This window comes from Neophocaena asiaeorientalis, unplaced genomic scaffold (genome assembly GCF_003031525.2).
Source record: "Neophocaena asiaeorientalis asiaeorientalis breed wild unplaced genomic scaffold, Neophocaena_asiaeorientalis_V1.1 scaffold225, whole genome shotgun sequence".
Classification (NCBI taxonomy): Eukaryota; Metazoa; Chordata; class Mammalia; order Artiodactyla; family Phocoenidae; genus Neophocaena; species Neophocaena asiaeorientalis.
Window position 1 is genome coordinate 915,833 of NW_020172364.1, and position 16,510 is coordinate 932,342.

Below are 16,510 nucleotides of genomic sequence, written 5' to 3' on the forward strand. Positions count from 1 at the left end.
GCTTCTGCCCAGCAAAGGAAACCATAAACAAAATGAAAAGACAACCCACAGAATGGCAAAAAATATTTGCATATGAAGCAACTGACAAGTGATTAATCTCCAAATTATACAAACAGCTCATGCAGCTCAATGTGAAAAAAACAAACATCCCAATCAAAAAACATGGGTGGAAGATTTAAACAGACATTTCTCCAAAGAAGACATACAGATGGCCAAAAAGCGCATGAAAAGATGCTCAATATCACTAATTATTAGAGAAATGCAAATCAAAAATACAATGAGGTATCACCTCACACTGCTTAGAATGGCCATCATCAAAAAATCTACAAACAGTAAGTGCTACAGAGGGTGTGGAGAAGAGGGAACTCTCCTACACTGTTGGTGGGAATGTAAATTGGTGCAGCCAGTATGGAGGACAGTATGGAGGTTCCTTAAAAAATTAAAAATAGAGCTACCATATGATCCAACAATCTCACTTCTGGGCATATATCCAGAGAAAACCATAATCTGAAAAGATACATGCACCCCAGTGTTCATTACAGCACCATTTGCAATAGCCAACACATGGAAGCAACCTAAATGACCATCAACAGAAGAATGGATAAAGAAGATGTGGTACATATATACAATGGAATATTACTCAGCCATAAAAAAGAACGAAATAATGCCATTTGCAGCAACATGGATGGACCTAGAGATTATCATACTAAGTAAAGTAAGTCAGACACAGAAAGAAAAATATTATATGCTATCACTCATGTGGAATCTAATTTTTAAAAAGGTACAAATGACTTATTTACAAAACAGAAACAGACTTAACAGATATCAAAAACAAACTTAGGGTTATGAAAGGGGAAACGCTGTGGGGAGGGATAAATCAGGAGCTTGGGATGAACATACACACACTACTATATATAAGATAGATAACCAACAAGCACAGGGAACTGTATAGTTCCCTTATTCTGTGATATGAGAAAAGAATCTAAGAAAGAATGAATATATGTATGTGTATAACTGAATCACTTTTCTGTCACCTGAAACGAACAACATTGTAAATCAACGATACTCCAATAAAATTAAAATTAAAAAAAAAAATACGAGGTAACAAGTATTAGTGAAGATGTGGGAAAATGGGAACCCTTATACACTGTTGGTGGGAATATAAGTGGGTCAGCCATTATGCAAAACAGTAAAGGTTCCTCAAAAAATCAAAAATAGAACTACCATATAATCCAGCAATTTCACTTCTGGGTATATATCCAAAGGAAATGAAATCAGTATCTCAAAGAGATACCTGCATTCCCATATTCATTGCAACATATTCACAATAGACGAGATATGGAAACAACCTAGGTGTCTACTGATGGATAAATAGATAAAGAAGAGATGGTGTATACAACATCAACCAATAAAGATGAAAATCCTGCCATCTGCAACAACATGAAGAAACTTGGGGAATATTATGCTAAGCAAAGTAAGCCAGACAGAAAAAGACAAATACTGCATGACCTACCTTGTATGTGGAACCTAAAAAAGTTAAACTCATAGAAACAAAGAGTGGAGGGGTGGTTGTCAGAGGCTGGGTGTGGGGGAAATGGGGAGATATTGGTCAAAGGGTACAAACTTTCAATTATAAGAACAAGTTCTGGGGATCTAATGTACATCATGGTGACTATAGTTATGCTAAGAGTAGTTAATTAGCTTGATTATGGAAATCATTTCACAGTTTGTCCATATATGAAATCATCATGTTGTACACCTTAAATATATAAACTTGCATTTGTTAATTATATCTCAATAAAACTGGAAAAAATAAAGTTAAAAAAAAAGAAATCAAAGCTGACACAAAGAGATTGAAAGATATACCATATTCTTGAATTGGAAGAATCAATATTGTCAAAATGACTATACTACCCAAGGCAATCTACAGATTCAGTGCAATCCCTATCAAATTACCAATGGCATTTTTCATATAACTGGAACAAAAATTTTAAAATTTGTATGGAAACACAAAAGACCCTGAATAGCCAAAGCAATCTTGAGAAAGAAAAATGGAGCTGGAGGAATCAGGCTCCCTGACTTCAGACTAAACTACAAAGCTATAGTAATCAAAATAGTACATTAGTGGCACAAAAACAGAAATACAGATCAATGGAACAGGACAAAAAGTCCAGAAATAAACTCATGCACCTATGGTCAATCTGTAACAAAGGAGGCAAGAATATACAATGGACAAAAGAGAGTCTCTTCAATAAGTGGTGCTGGGAAAACTGGACAACTACATGTAAAAGAATGAAATTACAACATTCTTTAACCCCATACAGAAAAATAAGCTCAAAATGGATTAAAGACCTAAATGTAAGACTGGATACTATAAAACTCTTAGAGGAAAACATAGGCAGAACGCTCTTTGACATAAATTGCAGCAGTATCTTTTGAATCCATCTCCTAGAGTAATGGAAATAAAAACAAAACTAAACAAATGGCAGCTAATTAAATGCAAAAGCTTTTGCACAGCAAAGGAAACCATAAAACAAAAAGACAACCCACTGAATGGCAGAAAATAAGTGCAAATGATGCGACCGACAAGGGATTAATCTCCAAAATATACAAACAGCTCATGCAGATCAATATCCGAAAAAACAAACAACCCAATCAAAAATTGGCAAAAGACCTAGATAGACATTTCTTCAAAGAAGACATACAGATGGCCAAGAGGCACATGAAAAGATGCTCAACACCACTAATTATTAAAGAAATGCAGGGCTTCCCTGGTGGTGCAGAGGTTGAGAATCTGCCTGCTGATGCAGGGGACACGGGTTCGAGCCCTGGTCTGGGAAGATCCCACATGCCACGGAGCAACTAGGCCCGTGAGCCACAACTACTGAGCCTGCACGTCTGGAGTCTGTGCTCCGCAACAAGAGAGGCCACGATAGTGAGAGGCCTGCGCACTGCGATGAAGAGGGGCCCCCACTTGCCACAACTGGAGAAAGCCCTCGCACAGAAACGAAGACCCAACACAGCCCAAAATAAATAAACAAACCAATGAACCGACAAAAAAAAAAAGAAATGCAAACCAAAACTACAATGAGATATCACCTCACACCAGTCAGAATGGCCACAATCAAAAAGTCTACAAACGACAAATGCTGGGGAGAGCATGGAGAAAACGGAACCCTTCTACACTATTAGTGGAAATGTAAATTGGTACAACTACTATGGAGAATAGTATGGAGGTTCCTTAAAAAACTGAAAATAGAGCTACCATATGATCCAGCAGTCCCACTCCAGGGCATATATCTGGAGAAAACCATAATTCGAAAAGATACATGCACCCCAATTTTCATTGCAACACTATTTACAATAGCCAAGACATAGAGGCAACCTAAATGTCCATCAACAGAGGAATGGATAAAGAAGATGTGGTACATATATACAATGGAATATTATTCGGCCTTTAAAAAGAATGGAATAATGCCATTTGCAGCAACATGGATAGACCTAGAGATTATCATATTAAGTGAAGTAAGTCAGACAAAGAAAGACAAATATCAAATCACTTGTATGCAGAATCTTACAAAAATGATAGAAATGAACTTATTTACAAGTCAGAAACAGACTCACAGACTTACGGTTACCAAAGGGGAAAGGTTGGGAGGAGGGATAAATTAGGAGTTTGGGATTAACATATACACACTACTATATTTAAAATAGATAACCAACAAGGACCTACTGTATAGCACAAGGACCTGCTGTATAGCACTACTCAATATTCTGTAATAACCTAAATGGGAAAAGAATTTGAAAAATAATATATATATGTGTATGTATAACTGAATCACTTTGCCATACATCTGAAATTAACACACATTGTGAATCAACTATACTCCAATATAAAATAAAAAAATTTTTAAGAAAAGAAAGAAATTGGAATTTGATGAGATTAGAAGGTGAGGAGATAGTGCTCATGTTGGGTTTTTTTCCCCTGGGAAGTTAGTGCCTCGTGCAAACTATCAGGGATGTATATTGACATCTATTCAATTTTCATAGGAAAAGAAGTGTGCTTATTGCATTTTTTTTTTTTTTTTTGCGGTACGCGGGCCTCTCACTGTTGTGGCCTCTCCCGTTGCAGAGCACAGGCTCCGGACGCACAGGCTCAGCGGCCATGGCTCACGGGCCCAGCCGCTCCATGGCATGTGGGATCTTCCGGGACCGGGTCACGAACCCATGTCCGCTGCATCGGCAGGCGGGCTCGCAACCACTGCGCCACCAGGGAAGCCCCTTATTGAATTCTTTTGACCAGCAGGAGATTTTTGAAGCGTGCACTTTGCACATGAATAATTCCTTTCACTATCCCAAAAATTCAGTATATTTTCTTTTTTTACATGTAAAAGAATGAAATTACAACATTCTTTAACCCCATACAGAAAAATAAGCTCAAAATGGATTAAAGACCTAAATGTAAGACTGGATACTATAAAACTCTTAGAGGAAAACATAGGCAGAACGCTCTTTGACATAAATTGCAGCAGTATCTTTTGAATCCATCTCCTAGAGTAATGGAAATAAAAACAAAACTAAACAAATGGCAGCTAATTAAATGCAAAAGCTTTTGCACAGCAAAGGAAACCATAAAACAAAAAGACAACCCACTGAATGGCAGAAAATAAGTGCAAATGATGCGACCGACAAGGGATTAATCTCCAAAATATACAAACAGCTCATGCAGATCAATATCCGAAAAAACAAACAACCCAATCAAAAATTGGCAAAAGACCTAGATAGACATTTCTTCAAAGAAGACATACAGATGGCCAAGAGGCACATGAAAAGATGCTCAACACCACTAATTATTAAAGAAATGCAGGGCTTCCCTGGTGGTGCAGAGGTTGAGAATCTGCCTGCTGATGCAGGGGACACGGGTTCGAGCCCTGGTCTGGGAAGATCCCACATGCCACGGAGCAACTAGGCCCGTGAGCCACAACTACTGAGCCTGCACGTCTGGAGTCTGTGCTCCGCAACAAGAGAGGCCACGATAGTGAGAGGCCTGCGCACTGCGATGAAGAGGGGCCCCCACTTGCCACAACTGGAGAAAGCCCTCGCACAGAAACGAAGACCCAACACAGCCCAAAATAAATAAACAAACCAATGAACCGACAAAAAAAAAAAGAAATGCAAACCAAAACTACAATGAGATATCACCTCACACCAGTCAGAATGGCCACAATCAAAAAGTCTACAAACGACAAATGCTGGGGAGAGCATGGAGAAAACGGAACCCTTCTACACTATTAGTGGAAATGTAAATTGGTACAACTACTATGGAGAATAGTATGGAGGTTCCTTAAAAAACTGAAAATAGAGCTACCATATGATCCAGCAGTCCCACTCCAGGGCATATATCTGGAGAAAACCATAATTCGAAAAGATACATGCACCCCAATTTTCATTGCAACACTATTTACAATAGCCAAGACATAGAGGCAACCTAAATGTCCATCAACAGAGGAATGGATAAAGAAGATGTGGTACATATATACAATGGAATATTATTCGGCCTTTAAAAAGAATGGAATAATGCCATTTGCAGCAACATGGATAGACCTAGAGATTATCATATTAAGTGAAGTAAGTCAGACAAAGAAAGACAAATATCAAATCACTTGTATGCAGAATCTTACAAAAATGATAGAAATGAACTTATTTACAAGTCAGAAACAGACTCACAGACTTACGGTTACCAAAGGGGAAAGGTTGGGAGGAGGGATAAATTAGGAGTTTGGGATTAACATATACACACTACTATATTTAAAATAGATAACCAACAAGGACCTACTGTATAGCACAAGGACCTGCTGTATAGCACTACTCAATATTCTGTAATAACCTAAATGGGAAAAGAATTTGAAAAATAATATATATATGTGTATGTATAACTGAATCACTTTGCCATACATCTGAAATTAACACACATTGTGAATCAACTATACTCCAATATAAAATAAAAAAATTTTTAAGAAAAGAAAGAAATTGGAATTTGATGAGATTAGAAGGTGAGGAGATAGTGCTCATGTTGGGTTTTTTTCCCCTGGGAAGTTAGTGCCTCGTGCAAACTATCAGGGATGTATATTGACATCTATTCAATTTTCATAGGAAAAGAAGTGTGCTTATTGCATTTTTTTTTTTTTTTTTTGCGGTACGCGGGCCTCTCACTGTTGTGGCCTCTCCCGTTGCAGAGCACAGGCTCCGGACGCACAGGCTCAGCGGCCATGGCTCACGGGCCCAGCCGCTCCATGGCATGTGGGATCTTCCGGGACCGGGTCACGAACCCATGTCCGCTGCATCGGCAGGCGGACTCGCAACCACTGCGCCACCAGGGAAGCCCCTTATTGAATTCTTTTGACCAGCAGGAGATTTTTGAAGCGTGCACTTTGCACATGAATAATTCCTTTCACTATCCCAAAAATTCAGTATATTTTCTTTTTTTTTTTTGCTTGTATGTTTCAAACTGCTTGAACTTTTAAAATTCTCAAGGTATTTCTGGGTTGAGAAAAGTTGGATCCATACAGAAATCAAAATATATCATTCTTAATTTCTAAAGCAATTTCATTTATCTGTAGGCAAATACATGGAAGTCAGGCTTCTTTGACACTTAAAAAAAGGGACAAAAGCAAAAACATGGATGGACCTGGAGGGTATTATGCTAAGTGAAGTTAAGTCAGACAGAGAAAGACAAATATTGTATATTTTCACTTATATGTGAAATCTAAAAAACAAACGAAAGAACAAATATAACAAAACAGAAACATAGATAGAGAACTACTAGTGGTTGCCAGAGGGGAGGGAGGTGGGAAGATGGGTGAAATAGGTGAAGGGAATTAAGAGGTACAAATTACTAGTTATAAAATAAATATGTCACATGAATTTAATGTACAGCAGTATATATTGTCATAATATTGGAATACAGTCAGTAATATTGGAATAACTTTATATGGTATATACTCTGTGAAAATAAGGAATCATTATGTTATATACCTGAAACTAATATAATATTGTAAGTTAACTCTACTTCAGTTCTTTTTAAAAAAGCATTATTCAAATAGCACGCCATTGTTGCAGCATGTTATTGATAATACAGAACTCTTCCGAGTCTTAATTTATTTGAGCAACCCCTGTAAAAACCCATGCCAAAGAGTGGGAAAGAAGGCTGGCAGCCAGATAACTAGATGCCAAATTGTTCCTCACTGGCAGTGGCATCTGGATGGGAGGTTGGCTTGCCTCTGGGACTCTTGGCCAACAGCACTGTTGTCTATACAGACGGCTGTGTATCTGTTCAAGAGTCCAACAACTGTGTGTATGTATTTTGGTAAGCTTTTATTTCTGGGCCAAAGATTTCCATGGCATTTTTGCATCTGTTGGCACCAATGCTATACTCAGCTCCCCCCATCCTCACCCACTGTTACATTTTAGTTTCAGATGAAAAACAATGCACATAAACGGAAATGCATTAAGAGAAGAAAATATATTTCCTGAGATTTTTTTTCTTAAATGCAACAAAATGTGTAGATATGGCATTGACATTATTCTAGATGGACTGTCTTCCTTTCTCAAGCCTTGAATAATGTGGGAATTCCCAATCACAATGCAAAAATGTCCATGATCCTCACAGGATTTAGATAGAACCTAATTATAGAACTATCAGAAGTTACTTTAATCATCAGAAATATAATGGAGCATAAAGAAATTTAAAGTCAAGTTACTTTTTCAATGTTCCAGAGAAACAAACTCATTTTATAATTTTATAAATGTAGTTAGTGCAGTATAACACCAGGAACTGTCACACATCCAGTCAACTAGCTTGTCAAAGTCCTGCCTTATTCTGTGGGGCTTCAACGTCTCAACCTTTTAAGATTCTGCTACCCCCAAATTATTTGCTTCAAGGGCACTCCCACACTAATGTACTTCAACCAACATCTATCAGATGGCCCCTTCATACAAAATGCTAGGGGATACAAAGATATCTAACCCCAAAAGTTTGTAACTCTTTTTTCCTTTTTGATGAAGAAAGTTGGAACAGACTTTTAAACAAGTAACAAGAGCGAACACCAGGGGAAAAAAAAGTAAAAGCTAAGTGGAGGTCCAAAGTACCATACAGCATATTCCAGGAATGGGGCAATAAAGAAATGAACCCCATTTTTATGTGTATCTTAGAGAAACATTTCGGTTGAGCTTAGTGTTTCAAAGCTAGAAGGGTCTGTGGAAATCATGTAATCCAAAATTATTCTTCTATACTTCTGGTGAGGAAACTGATGGCCAAAGAGTAGAGATTCAGTCACGGTCATACAGTAATTAGTATGAGGACTCAGATCCAGTTCTCTCTCAACGCGACTCCTCATGATTTGAGAATTATGGCATACTTAAAACGAAGTTTGCAGGGAAATCCTTTACAATGCCATGACATGATTTTCCAAGATGATAATAAACAGTGAACCAAGACTAGGGAATTCCTGTGTGATGTAAATGAGAGGTGGGATGAAGTTACTGCAATTACAAGCAATTCTCTTTGGCTAGAGTGGCTGGGGCAGGACCCCAGAAAGATCCCTCAGAATCAGCCTATAGCTGTTACAGTTGATAGTGCAAAAGGCATGTGTGGGGCTTCCCTGGTGGTGCAGTGGTTGAGAGTCTGCCTGCCGATGCAGGGGATACGGGTTCGTGCCCCGGTCCGGGAAGATCCCACATGCTGCAGAGTGGCTGGGCCTGTGAGCCGTGGCCGCTGAGCCTGTGCGTCCGGAGCCTGTGCTCCACAACAGGAGAGGCCACAACAGTGAGAGGCCCGTGTACCGAAAAAAACAAAGGCATGTGCCACAACTTTTCTCTCCCTATGGCTTGTATACATCTCTGTGGAGAAGTGAGCTATGGCCAGAAGCTTACGGATGACTACAGGGTTACCTCCATCCTCTTAGTGGATGCAGTGTCAAAAAAAAATGGTCCCCACTCAGATACACCACTTAAATGTCACTCATCAGCAACTGGTCACCCTCCAAAAAAGACTGAGGGCTCCAGGGTCTGAAGTAGGGCGTTACAGGTGTTTAAATAGTCATACTGGGCTTCCCTGGTGGCGCAGTGGTTGAGAGTCCGCCTGCCGATGCAGGGGACACAGGTTCGTTCCCTGGTCTGGGAAGATCCCACATGCCGCGGAGCGGCTGGGCCCGTGAGCCATGGCCACTGAGCCTGCGCGTCCGGAGCCTGTGCTCCGCAACGGGAGGGGCCACAACAGCGAGAGGCCCGCGTACCGCAAAAAAAAAAAAAAAAAAAAATAGTCATACTGTATTAAGTTGACGTTATCATACACAGTAAATACAGTGTAGTCTGTATTGAACACTATTGAGAAAAGCTCCTCTCCAACTAGGTATGAGCAAAATAAGATTGTTTTCTGCGTTAAACTAGGTAATCAGCACTTGATGGATTAGAGCCATGTTGAACTGATAACTGACATACAAAATCAATTAAAAGAGGTTGAAGGATCCCCAGACCAGAAGGACTTCTCCGTAACCTAAAAGAATTAGCATGAGGTGGATAGACCTAGAGTCTGTCATACAGAGTGAAGTAAGTCAGAAAGAGAAAGACAAATACTGTATGCTAACACATATATATGGAATTTAAGAGGAAAAACTGTCATGAAGAACCTAGGGGTAAGACAGGAATAAAGACACAGACCTACTAGAAAATGGACATGGGGAGGGGGAAGGGTAAGCTGTGACAAAGCGAGAGAGAGGCATAGACATATATACACTACCAAACGTAAGGTAGATAGCTAGTAGGAAGCAGCCGCATAGCCCAGGGAGATCAGCTCGGTGCTTCGTGACCGCCTGGAGGGGTGGGATAGGGAGGGTGGGAGGGAGGGAGACGCAAGAGGGAAGAGATATGGGAACATATGTATATGTATAACTGATTCACTTTGTTATAAAGCAGAAACTAAGACACCATTGTAAAGCAATTATACTCCAATAAAGATGTAAGAAAAAAAGAATTAGCAGATCTGAAGAAAGAATGTGTCATTTAGAAGGGAGGTTGGAGAACTACAAAAAAACACAGAAAAGAAATCAAAGAGGTGTGTATGGGCAGTGTCCATCCCATAACCATCCTAGGTAAGAGTGCCCTGGCCCTAGGACCCATCTGTATTAATCATGCCTTTTATTTTCTCTGTTTTCTGATATTTTGACATCTAGGGCCTTACTGAAACTGGAGAGACTGACCCTCCCAGTGCTAATTCCTAGAGAGAGCAAACAACTCAAAGTGACTACACTTTCATATGCAAACCGCCCTATTCAAAGCCCATACCCCCAATTCCCTCCTTTATCTAGCTTTTACACTCTGGACCCATTATCCACCAGCCCTAATCACCCCAGGGCCAAGTACCAGAAAACTAGAGGCAGTCCCTAACCCCTGAGCCTGCTGAAGTTATTCAAACTAGCCCATCCTAAACCTGCTTATCCTGCCTCACCTACTCCTTCCCTCGAAAACCACAATAAAGGCTCTTGCCCATATTTTCCTCTTGCTCCTTCTGCCTCCTGAGCAACCTGGTGCCTCCTTGTGTGGCCCCCTGCATAGCATGCTGCGTCTCCTATTTCTAGGGATCTGTGGATATAAAACTTCTTCCCTCATGATAGTCATTCCCATGTCTGTGGGACTGCATATCACTAACCATACCTGATTAAAACAAATCCCAGGTACATTTTAAAGCCGCCACTCTGGTGCCGGTGGCAGTGAGCTAGCAAATTGCTATTAGCCTGAAGTCTTTGAACAATCTAAACACACAACTCTCTTTCACCGTTTCCTGTCCATTCCTATCCTGTGCTCAAATTTGGCATCTCAGGTGGCATGTCTTAGGAACAGAAGATTCTGGATCTGTCCCTACCATTTTTCTCATTAACGTATTAACAAATTAGATTTCTAGGTTTCTACATCAGTCTTGTAAGCTTGGCTAATATGAGTCTATTCTTGAAAGATCTCTTGATCAGACTTACCAGTCTTGGAAGCCTATGTGGTGAGGATCAAAGTCTAGAGCCTTGTTTCTCAAAGTGTGGTCCTCAAACTGGTAGCATCAGCATCACCAAGAGACTGTTAGAAATTCAGAATCAAATCTCAGGACCCACTCTAGACTTGCTGAATCAGATCTGTATTTTAAAGATCCCAGATTTGTGTTGATATATATATATACACTAATATGCATAAAATAGATAACTAATAAGAACCTGTTGTACAGCACAGGGAACTCCGCTGTACAGTAGAAACTTACACAACATTGTAAAACAACTATACCCCAATTTTTTAAAAAAATTGAGAAATACTACTCTAGAGCAAAGATAAGCAGACTTCTTCTGGAAAGGACTAAAAAGTAAATATTTTAGGTTTTGTAGGATATATGGTCTTTGTTATAACCACTAAACTCCGCCATTTTAGAGCAAAATTACCCACAGACAAAATGGAAACAAAAAGGCATAGCTATTTTCCAAAAAACTTTATGTACGAACACTGAAATTTGAATAGCATATGATTTTCACATGTCACAAAATATTAAAAAAATTTTTTTTAACCATTTAAAAATGTGAAAACCATTCTTAACTTTTAAAGCCTTACAAAAATAAGTGGCAGGGCAAATTATTCTACTGGCTATAGTTTGCCCACCCCCATTCTAGACCATGGAAAATTCAATAGGATCAAGTTATTCTTGAAGTGAGGCATTACCTGTTCACCCACCCCAAAATCCCATGTGCCAAGTAAGACTTTTCCTCTTTAAATTTCCAGAGATGGATTACATTTGTTGTTTTTTAATAATTAAAATTTTAAATTAAGACTTTATAGGAACTCAGGAATTCTAGAACATAGATATAGAAGTTAACAGAAAGCTACCTCCCTAATGGAACTGTATCATAATATGAAATATCAGTGCTTTAGACAAACAGGCAATTTCCAACTTATTTCATGTGGTTTTCTGAGTTGTCTGACTGTGAGAAGCAATGAGGAAGTGATAGACCAATGAGCGCTCCTACAACCACACACTAATATGCAGCAAGAATGATCAAAGCTTAGTTAATATAAGTGCAGACAGAAGCAGGCGTGGAGTACCTATTACCTGATTATTTATTTATTAATTTGGCTGAGCTGGGTCTTAGCTGCAGCACGCGGGATCTTCGTTGTGGCATGCGGGATCTAGTTCCCTGACCAGGGATCGAACCTGGGCCCCCTGCATTGGGAGCGTGGAGTCTTAACCACTGGACCACCAGGGAAGTCCCTACCTGATTTTTAATCCATGTTTATATGTGCCAAATGGCAACAACATTCTGCTCTCTTGATTTTCTGTCCCAGTTTGTACAGTAAGCTATCTACTTGGAAGCACGCCACAAGCACCATCAGCCCTGCCACCATCTAGTTCATCTGTCAGCCACAGAACTGGTCTGGCCACCTCCAATGGGTTTGTTTTTCCCCAGTGAGATGAGACAATTGACACTACAATTCCAATTAGTGATACGCAATGAGTTGGTGAATTCAGAATATCACTCTTACTGTTAAATTATTAGATATTTCTCTCTCTGATTGGATTAACTAAAAAAAACAAAAAGGAATTTCCGTCATGATACTTCAAATAACTCTAAAGCTCCCACGTGAGATGCACTTAAATTTCCTGACAGCCATTTCACAATAATAGCTCTGTAATGTGAAGGAATTTTTACTTTTTACATTAAATCTTATTACATAAATTTCTAATTTTATATATTTATCCCCAGTTCTAAAGCTTGAAGATACACACACACACACACACACACACACACACACACACACACACACACACACGAATCACCTGGGGAAATTTTTAAACATGCCAATGCCTAAGGGGCTCCTAGTGGTAGGTCCTGACATCTCCATTTAAAAAAAAAGTTCTCCCAGGTTATTCCAATATGTGGTAGTTGAGAACCACTGCTTCTGTGATTCCCAAACAAAATTATTAAGTATCAGTATATTTCCCGAAAGTTTTGTAAGACACAATTTGTTAGAATTTTTTAAAAATTAGAAACACTATTAAAAAACATGCTTCTTCATGAGAACTACTTCCATAATGTTCTTAGGATCAATATAGGTACAACTGAAGCTATAAACCGCCTTTATTTTTGTCTTTTTATCTAGATAAAGTGGCTTTAAATATTGATTCATTATAACCCAACAAGCACATATTCCCTAATGTCCTAGAAATATGGTAGCTTTATTACTGCTCAACACTGTTTCAAAAACTGTAATTGCACTATACTACCTCTCTGTACTTTCCCAATTTTCATTCTCTAGTAGATGATTAATATTAAAGTAGATATATACTAACTTACCAAAATGAAGTTACTTCGATATTACTGTTATTGTTCACGTTTGTTTTTTTACTATCTCAATTATGATAAATAAACATTACTCAGATCTGTCTCTATCATCAACCCAGAAGTTTCTGAAGACATTTGAGCCTATGTCCCACCTCATCAATTCCAACTTTCGTGCTTCTGAGAAACATCTCAATAAATCAGAGTAGCACCTTGGCATATCTACTACCCAGGGATATTACTAATCTTTTCTCAATTTTCACTCAGGGATAAGTGAGCATAAAGTTGTTTTTTAAAAAGTTTTGTTATTATTTTGGAATATGTGGAGGAAAAAGATAATTAGTTGTTCTTAAAACATTTCATCATGTGAAATGGAAACTGAAGGTAATTTGACTGTTCTAATTTCAAACAGTTGTGTTAATAATAATTAAATGTTAATTATTAATAAGTGCTTTCTATTCTAGGCACGGTGCTAGGATGCTTTACACACATTATCTCATTTAATCCTCACAGTAACACTATAATATAGGTTGAAAATGCTCCCATTTTGTAGCTGAGAAGCTGAAAAATCAGATTAAGTAATTTACCCAAACTCATACAACCAGTTAGCAGGATCAAAATTTGAAAGCAGGTCTTTAGGATTCCAAAACCCACAATCCTAACCACTCTATACACAATTCAAAACTACAATATTCAAATACACAATTCAAAACTAGTATTTACTATAGTAAATGACCTTAAAAAAAAAAAGACTGGGTTCCTTCTTTCACGCTTTGCTTGCCTATGCACAAAACTTGACTCTTGGTTAATAATCAGTCAGCTCAAACAGGTTAATCACCTCCTGACCAATCTGTTTGTAACTGTTCAATTCAGTAGAAGCAATCAAGCTGGCAGCAGATTTGAATAGCTGCCTCAGGAAAATGCTCCCTTCAGTTTGGGATTGAGACACAGGATTGGGGAAACTTAGACTGCCAACGTTTCCAGAGAAAACATCCAACTCTGGAAAAAAAAAATCAACCAAAATTTTTAAAAATAACTGATCACACACCCTAAGTTTGTGTCTATGTTTTTTTAGCATGAACATTCCTTAATAGTTATTGTACATACTTGTAAATGGATATAATGAATATGTATATGTATGCGTATATACGTACACGTACACACACCCATACACAGATTACTAGCAGGTGAGCATAAATTAAACCAAGTGTGAATCCTGTTATTTTTTAGTCTTTTCTTCCATACGTGGTAGATTTAAACCCCAACAGGTCATCTTGTCAAAATACAATTTTAGTTCTGAAATAAAATTACAGAACAGAAACAAACACAGTCTATTACAACTCACTGCCAATGTTGCCAGATAACTACAAAAAAATAGTGTCTCAGACAGAAATATCAATAACTTTAATGCGTACGATTTGTTAACAGGGAAGAAAACAAGCAAACTTGCTCTCCGATGACTGTCACTAATATTTATTCGTCCAGTGACTGTTAATCAAACCAAGTTTACAGTCCCGTACAGCACCTGTCACAGGTGCTGATCATTAATCAGCTATTACAGCAGTTTATTCTGCTGCTGACAACTCGCAATTTTCCACTGATTCAGCTAGTTTGTCAGGTGGGAATTATGGCATAGCGCATGTGACAAAACACATCACCCTTTTTTTTTTTTTTTTTTTTTTTTTTTTTTTTTTTATTTTTTTTTTTTTTTTTTGCATTTTCAGGCTTCTCTCTCCTGCTTTCTCCCCCTTTTTAGACAAACAATATCTGGGAACTCAGAAGTAATAAGGCGGAATGCATAATTAATTACCCAGCTTGCTCTAATTAGGGATGAATAAGTTGTGTCCCTCTCATCATCACAAATGTGGTGATGGGTAATACCAGTTTATGCTGTATTAACTGCAAATATGCAATCCTTCTGAGAGCACTTTTGTTGATGAATTTGATGAATGTGACAATAATTAGCAGAGACAGATGAGAGCTAAATTACTACTGACAATGTAATGCTATCCTGCTCGAGGGCCTGGGAACGTGGCAGGATAACATGGCAGGGACCTGGGCCTTGTTTCTAATTAATAGTTTTTTTTTTTCTTTTTCTTTTTTTTTTGCCAGTGGGGGAAAAAAGGAGTAACGGTAATTGTTTTCGTCAAAGGCTGCAGGGAGTTATCAGGGTAATAAAGTTAATTAGCAGAACAAACATCCTTTCACTGCCTTACCAGTCTGAGGAAAAGAGGGTAATTCAAACTGCAGAAAGATATGACTAGATGGGATGATAAGAAAAGAAATTTTACACAGGAGGCCAACAGAGAAGAATGATTTTCTCCCTTCATTTCTTTGGCTTGATACATGGAAAGAAATGTAGACTGCCCCTTCTTTCAGTTCACAAAGTTGCTCATATAAAGAACTTTATTGTTATAATTTTGAGTTTAGGAAATAAAGTTAGACCAAATTCTACTGTTTACTTCTTTTTTTCTAGGTAGTGATAGGTTTGTTCAATTTCATCTTTATTTGAGTGACATTTTCTTAATGTCTCAGGCATAGAAGTTCAAATATTTGCCAAGGAGAACATTTAGCTGCATTCTGTCCTACAGAAATCTGTTTCATTCTCTGAATCTTTGGGGAAAAGTAAGAAGTTGTTAAGTAATTTCCACCAAGTAGTATTTAGTTACTACTTGGTGGAAATTACTTAACAACTTCTTACTTTATTTACTCTCCTATGTAAATTTAAAAATGGGATTTAAAAAATACATACTATTTTATTCTATTTTTGTAGCCTCAAAAGATCATCTTTATTTTTGTGGCAACATTGTTTTTCACTTCCATTACCGCTTTTTCAAATACAAGTAACCAATTTAAAAAAAGGTTAACAGTTTAATGAATCTCAGTTTTACATTAGAGTTTATTCAGTTCAGTAACACTGCTTAGCATAAGTAGATACAACATAAAGAGAAAACATCCAACAAACATTCTGAAGCCTTTGCATGTTCATTTTCTCCCTTTAAATATCATTAGTGGTTGGCCCTTTAAACATCAAACACTTGAAACATTTTTCTAATATTAAATAAATAATACTGGGATGGAAGCCTGATGCCTCTACAATAAAATCCATACGAAAGTGTCTATGGATTTTTATTCCTTTTAGGTAC